Source organism: Egretta garzetta, unplaced genomic scaffold, assembly GCF_000687185.1.
Source record: "Egretta garzetta isolate BGI_Z169 unplaced genomic scaffold, ASM68718v1 scaffold265, whole genome shotgun sequence".
NCBI classification, from domain to species: domain Eukaryota; kingdom Metazoa; phylum Chordata; class Aves; order Pelecaniformes; family Ardeidae; genus Egretta; species Egretta garzetta.
The window spans coordinates 1,435,229-1,443,437 of NW_009259789.1; positions in this window are offsets into that span (position 1 = coordinate 1,435,229).

Below are 8,209 nucleotides of genomic sequence, written 5' to 3' on the forward strand. Positions count from 1 at the left end.
GCTGGCCCTCTTGGCCACCTGGGCACCCTGCTGGCTCCTATCCAGCCCCCTCTCCACCAACCCCCCCAGGGCCTTTTCCGCCGGGCAGCTTTCCAGCCCCTCTGCCCCACGCCTGGAGCGCTGCCTGGGGTTGTGGTGACCCCAGGGCAGGACCTGGCCCTTGGCCTTGTTGACCCTCACCCAACTGGGCTGGGCCCATGGCTCCAGCCTGGCCAGGTCCCTCTGCAGAGCCCTCCTCCCCTCCAGCAGATCCACACTCCCACCCAGCTCGGTGTCATCTGCAAACTGACTGAGGGTGCCCTCGATCCCCTCATCCAGATCATTGATAAAGATGTTAAGCAGAACTGGCCTCAACACTGAGCCCTGGGGGACACCACTCGTGCCCGGCTGCCAACTGGATTGAACTCCATTCACCGCAACTCCCTGGGCTCGGCATACATAGGGCTGTGCTATGCATTTAGCATTGCTCTTTAAAGGAACCTGACACAGCATTAACAAAACACCATAAAGGAAATAATCTCTCCTTTTCAAAGACAGTGAAGTTACTAGGAGCTCATGGGTTAGCAGCTGGAAGGAAGCAAAGGAATCAGGCAGCAGCACATTTGGATTCATTATTTCATTTTTAATCCTCATACCAAAGAGCAATATTCAAGGAACAGCACAGTGGAAGAGATCTGCCACATATTAGCACTGTGCATACCAGGCTGCAGTTCCAAGCAAGAAATAAATTAGGATCCAGTAAATGAGTAAAATCATCTCTGAAGGCTTCCATATAATTAAACTCAAATGAGGAAAATCTAACAAGGTTTTTCTTCCTGAAATCAAATACAACAAGGGTTAGCTTTTGCTGCTAAATACATAATGGGAGGAAAAGACAAAATTAAGGCTGAACAACTACAAGCACCCCCCGACAACACAGTGCCATTAATTTCCATGGTAGAACAGCAGACCCTGTCTGGCATTCTTAACTGACCCTGTATTTGATAGAAAGACAAATGAACATTTCTCAGTGTTGAACCACTGAAGGTTTGAATATCCAGGCTTAGCTCTCCTCACTTTGTTCTGACCTACAGACCACTGAAAATATCTCTGTAAAAATATCATACAATAGAACACAGCACAACAAAGAAGATCTAGAGAGATCTGGGAAAGAGAAAAATACCTAGATGAGTAATTCTGACAATCTGATCTTCCCAAAACATCTGAAACACAGTATAATTTTTTCCAAACACTTCACCTCATTTCTCCCTCCTAAAAAAAAAAAAAAAAAAAAAAAAAAAAAAAAAACAAAACACCAAAAACAGAGGTACATGACCAAGTTAATTCAGTATAAACCTGTGTTTCAGTTTCCTTATCCATCTGAACATGCAGCTGCAAAAATCATCAACCCTGCAAAAACAGGCAGTGGGGTTCAGGACCAACTCTTCCAACAGCAAACATTTAGATCAAATTAAGGTACTCGCATAACACTGCTAGAGGTAGATCCCACAGTGAACTTGCCTTTATTGGATTTCATCTTGCTAGCTTCAGGACTTATTTTTCCCCACTTTGTCAAGAATGTTCCCTGTTCTGATACCATTTTCCAAAGCATTTATCACTTCCCCCAGCACAGCCTTGATCTACTCGTTTTCTAGGTCTCGCCACCTACTAATCATGCAATTCATCAGTGAAAATACTTAACAGGACTGAGCCAGGAAAAAACATCAAGTATCTTACCTGAAATGCCTTCCAAACTTGCTGCGTATTTTCTTAGTTCATCCCAAGATCAAAAACTCTTCCAAGGTCATGATACAATCATACTCCGCCACCCCTTTAGCTATGAGATCACCCTCTCCAAGATGATAAACAAACAGGTTTGAAATCAATTGTCTTTAACAGTCACTGGGTATTTTCTTAACAATTTAAGTGGTTTTAGATAGTTTATTCTAAATTCTTGCACTTCCATGCTTTTATTGCCTGCTCCTAATGGATAAACAAGCATACAATATAAACCCCACAATTAATGAATAATTAAATGAACATCATTCTATATTTCAGACAAGCATGAATTTGACTGTCTGTATACACAGTTAGTTTTGAACACAGATGCAGGAAAGCCCCCACCCTACAAAGCCCAGGCACATTCGCCGAATAACTGGACCCAGAGGATGTACGACTGCAATCTTTTCACTGGAGGCTTCTTCACAGCTGCACAACTTGCGCTACATACTAAAAAGTTTAGGTTTTATTTGGCCATTATTTTACATTCAAATTGTGCATGGTAACAACTTTTAAGCAGCTATAAAAAGTTGTCACAAATAATACCTAAATCAAGCTTTCTGGCCTGTAGCATGGCTTTTTCCCCAGTCTGGGAAGCCTGAGGAAGAAAGCAGAGGTGTGAGCTGCCTCCCATCACCTGTAAGGACAGTGCAGTGCCAGCCTGATGCCACTGGGAGTCAGCAACCCACTGCTGCAGGGCAAGGTGCTCCCCAGCTGTGGGGAAGGAACAAAGGAACATAGAGAAACAGGCACACATTTACCTGTAAAACCGTGGAATTGATGATTGTGTGCCTAAAGATCAAAGAAATTATTTTGCCAGAACACAAAGAACGTAGGTCACGCTGTCTTACACCGACCCGCTCATTTCACGGCACAGTTATCAGCTTGTAATGAAGGGTCAGGGAAAAGCAAAGCGACGGTCGTGCAAAAGCACTTCAAAGGCTACACGCAAACTCAGAATTCCCTCAGTGGTACCTAAATGCGACCGCATTTCACAGTAACCCAACAATTCAACGTATCGTGGCTTTATAGTCCATATCAACCCTACTTTGTGTGTCTGAACACAAAGTAAAAAAAAAAAAAAAAAAAAAAAAAAAAAGAGCCTCATTCAAATGCAGAGCAAGTTTTACATCAGATTTTTTTTTGGCCAGAAGCCCAGTACCACAAGTTGTATGAAAATTGTTAGCATTTAAGTCCAGCTACTGAAACCAGTGACAAACTTCCCATTCTCTGCAAATGGTTCAACACTAGAAGTTCATCTATGAGCGCACCAGTAAATAATACAGATTTCAAAAAATAGTATGCAAAAAAAGTAACAATGATCTGGTGCTGTCAGGAATGAGAAATACAAATTATTTAAGCTGTACCTTGGTTTTTTTTCAGTAAGGACCGGCATGCTAGCTGTACTTTTCAGACCCACGCCGTTCCCTCCTGGCAGGAAGGTAACGCCAACCAGCACGTCAAGCACTCTGTAAACTCTGAACTGTTTTATTATGTTCGTGCAACAAATGCTGAGCTTTCAAACAGCCATGGGAGATCGGAATCAGCACAGCAGATCTCAAGTACAACAAGGGAAGATTCACGACACAGTCAACTGTCGGGGGTGTGCTGTAAGCGTTCCAGAAAGGTAACCTGTGTATTTACACAACATATACTGACATGGCAAAGGCTGCTAGCGCATCATTTTGAATTTTAAAAATAGTAATTCCCACTGTCAAGTTTATAACATCAATAGCTTTGTGGAACGTCCTAAAAGGACAAGTGGAAAATTAGTCATTTCTGATCTGCAACAAGTCTGTCTATTTTTCGCTCAGTTCCCTAAGAAAGTAAGGCTTCCGAGGCTGACAGCACCCTGTTCGCAGTCACGCCTCAGCCATGGGCACTGTAAGGCAATCTGAAAGCCGATTAATACACCTTAACGCACAAGGAGTCACATGGAAAAGATGAGGGGTAACGGGTACAAGTTAATCCTGAGAAGATTCCGAGTGAACAGGAGAGGAAAATTTTTCACCATGAGACCAGTCAACCATTGGAATAATCTCCCCAGGGATGTGGTTGACTCCGCCACGCCGGACAAGATGCAGCTGGACAGGGTGCTGGGCCATCTTGTTTAGGCTGTCGCATTGCCTAGAAAGGTTGGACCAGATGATCCTTGAGGTCCCTTTCCAACCCGGTATTCTATGATTCACGACTCAAGTAGAAGTTTTACTCATGCAATCACAGTGTAACTGAGGTTGGAAGGGACCTCTGGAGGTCACCTAGTCCAACCTCCTGCTGGAAGCAGGGCTAACTTCAAGGCTAGGGCTTCACCCTATCAACCTGTGGCTATTTCCAAGGATGCCGATTCAACCACCTCTGTGGGCCCTGGTCCAGCACTTCACCACCCTCCTTGGGAAAAAATTATTTCCTTGTCTCCAGCTAGAATTCCTCCCTACTGTACCACATCACCACTGCTGCTTCTCCTGTCACTGTGCCCCTCCAAGAAGAGTCTTCCTCTGCCTGCTCCAAATCCCTCTTCTGGCAGGGAAGCACCACTGCCAGATCCTCACCTTCAGCCTCCTCCTCCCCAGACCAAACAAGCCCAGCCTCTGCAGCATCTCCTCAGGCACCATGTACTCCAGCTCCTCGACCATCTTGGGGTACTCCACCGAACTCAGGCCACTTTGTTGACCTCTCTCTTGTACTGGCAGCCCAGAACAGGAGACAGGATCCAGCTGTGGCCAAGAAGAGCGAATATTCAGTTCCTTCCAGCTGCCAGTTACGCTCTTATTAATGCAGCCCAACACTTGGCTGGCCTTCGTTGCTGCAAAGAGTGTGCTGTCAGCTTGCTGTCCACCTGGTCCTCAGGCACTTCTCTGAAGGGCCACCATTCAGTACTGACATACAGGGCTTTTCCTCCTTAGTGAGAAAGAATCCGCACTTTTCACAGCTAAGGCTCACGAGATTCCTCTTCGGTCATTAATCCACCGCACCGAGGTGCTGAACGGCAGCCCTGTCCTCCAGCATATAACCCACTCCCTCCAACTTGCCATCATCCATAAACTCAATGTGAGTGCATTCCCCCCGTCCCCTGGGTCACCTCTGATGACATTACACAGCATTACCCCAAGGACTGACCCCTGAGGAACACCACCAGTTAGATTCTAAACAGTTGACTGGGCTAACTGGGTAGTAGTTCTTCAGGTCCTCTTTCCTGTCCTTCTTGAAAAAGCACGTAACATTAACCTTTTTACAGTTATTACAAATATCCCCCAGTCATCACAACCTTTCAAAGATGATGGAGAGAGGCCTTTCGTGATGTCAGCCAGCTCCATCACCCCCCTCAGATACCCAAGTCCATAGGGCTGGACAGGGCATACGTCCCGCTTACCTAAGCAGTCACTTTCTTGAGCTTCCACCACCCCAGGCTCTACTTCTTACCCACAAGCCCTTCTACACAGACCGAGAAGGAAGATGCAAATGAAACTATGGGTTGGTCCCATTTCTTTGGAACTGAACCAGGAGTGATCTTTCTATTCATTCCGAACAAATTATTTTGGATTTCATACTCATGGATCTTGAAAGATCATCTAGTCCAACCTCCTGTGGGAAAGGAAGCCTACGTGAGAGCCTAATTTGCAATTAGAATGGAATAGTTCAGTTGGAAGGGAACTACAACCATCAGCTAGTCCAACTGCCTGAAAGAAGAACATACTAAATTCCTAATACCTGTCAACTCTGCTACAGCCACTTCAGCAATCTAACAGCTAATAATCAAAACTATTAACTTTCCTCCAAGCATCAACCTCTTTACTGAGCCCAAATAAAGACAAAATTTAGTTTAAGTATCTACGTGAGATTTCAGAACAGCTCATTTCACACAAGGTAGCTATGACATCTTATTTTCATTCCTGTGCAAAAATCCCTTAACCGCTTGCTGTCCAAATCATAACTCCAACAAGAACATTTAACAGTGTTCCTCAACACTTTTATGTAATGAGAAAGTCAACTACTCCTCTATATGGTTCTTTGGACCACTGAAAAAGCAATGAGCATCCCCTGATTTTTAGATTTTTGTTTCTTTGTTTAGACCATATTTACAAGAGCTGTAGTTTCTATTGTACTGTCCTCTGACTTTTACAAAAATGCTCATTCTTTTATCTTTTCCACAGTAAATTACCATTGAAACAAAAGGTACTTCTGTCACAAGTACTTTATTTTGATGTTTCTACTTAACTTAAAAAAAAAAAAAGCAGAAAAAATTTCTACTAACAATGGACTTTGGGGAACGTAGACCTCAATTTGCAGCACTTAAGAATGAGAACCAAAGTCTTGATGCTACTGGATCCTATTTGTAATACCTACGCTTAGCTAAATGTAGAATCAAAAGTTTTGCAGGACAGGGCTTAAATCACCCTCATAATCAAAAACAAACCAAGAGAGGAAACAGACAAACTGTTTTCACTGATAAAAAAACAACATAAACAGTAAGAAGTATCGCTATGTTGGTTACAGAATTTCTTCTCTTGCAGCCTGATGTCTAGAGTTCCACAACATCTTTGTATTATCATAAACATGCACTTTGGCTGGAAGATACGGTCCCAGTCTTCTCTTCAATAAGCAAAAAATTGAGGTAAGAGTTGAGAAGATGCTTCTTAAGCCAATTTTAACCACAGTTAGCCCACTGCTGAGCTGCACTGGGTTGTTGCCTGTTGGAATAAGTGACAAAACAACACAGAGACAACAACAAATAACGAGGGCACAGCAGCACAGGTTGCTTCGTTTGATGGGCAAGTTGGGGCTTGCCGATTTGCGTGGCCCTCGTGAAACCACATGAGCCTTGCGTGGTGCAAATTACAAACACAGGTTTTCAGTGTTATTCTGTCTTTGTCAACTGAAATCATAGCAAAAATAATCTCTTGCAACAGAAATACAGAATAAAGGTGCAAGAGCGGCCATACTACGACAGACAGAAGATCCACCTGGCCTACTGTCTGTCTGCACCTGCATCCCCTCGACCCAGAAGGGCAGCAGCACACTAGCAACAAGCTTGGCTCAGCTCCATCTGGTATTCCCAGAGCTGAGCTCCAGTTGTCAGAGCAGCAATTAAGCCACGGTGCAAAACAAATGCAGGAAAGGAAGCAAACACAGTCAAACAACAAAACGTGACACCCAGGAAGGATCAAAATAAACTGACCCATGATGAACACCACGAAGGTAAAACAAGAAGCAGGAGGCAAGTTCACCAGTCCATAACATCACGTACAACTTAGAATCGTAAAGTTAGCTGTAAAATTTGTCTGTAAAACAGCATTTAAATGAACTTCATTTCTACTTAAATATATACAAGAATACATAGCAGTGTGAGAAACGTCCCTTCTATTCTGTAGCAAATTAGCCTTCCTGAAAACATATGGTGAAGGTCCTTCAGCAGAAGGCTTTTGGAAACTGAATTAAAATTGCACTATCCAAGTCCCCAAATTCACGTTTGTTGAGGCTGGACTTGGCTTTAGCGTGTCTTATTTATTCATGTTGCTGTTACCACTCTTTGGTTTAGTTTCTATTATTTTTCCTGATAAGACTGAAACCCATACCACTCCATGGTTCTTCTCAGAGAACATTTATAAAAATTGATGTGACATTGACCACTGGCTGCCATTTGTCTGTTACACCTCCAAGTTCTTTCAGAACTCTGGGACGAAGCTCTGGAGCAATCACTATCTTGTAACTTTTCATTTTGGATTGTCCTCTTATACCTTTCCTAATACAGAACTGTGGACGTGACATCCATAAACATCTCCAGACCCGAGTACCCTGCACAAAGATGCCTCCCAGCAGTTTGCAAGAGTCAGAACTTGTGCTGGTGCTACCAGCCCTTTACGCTTCTGGAAACCACCTGGAGAACAGCGGGACAGCTAAGACCCAGTGCCAGAACCATGCAGTACCACAGGAAGGAAACTTCTCAATGCTCTGACACAGGGAAACTTCAGATGTTGAACCCAGAACAGCGGGGTGACAGCATGGGATGGGACACCCATGATCTCCAGAAATTGCCTCTTCCCCATGTCCAGCATTGATATGAACACAGCAAAGCGCGCAGAGCCACGTATGAGCCCTTCTAGGGCAGGAATGGCTCCGTGGGGCCCCTCCAGCCCCCTTGGCTGTGACTTCCCAGAAGGGTTGGTGGCCAAGCCAACTGCCCCCATCCCTCTCCAGGACAGAGGAAGGCACAAAGGAAACAGGGCAGTTCCACACACCCCCTTCTCCCAGGAGGGGAGGAGGAATCAGGCCAGTTACAGCCACCCCTCTCCCAAGGGAGAACGCAGGGGATGGAGAGGCATCAGACCGGTCACAGCCCCCGTTTTCTCCGGGGCAGGAGAAAGGGGGGGTCAGATGCACCCCCCCTTTTTCTGGGGCAGAGGAATCAGCCAGCGATAGCCCCTTCCCGGGGCAGAAGGCGAGACCAGGCCAC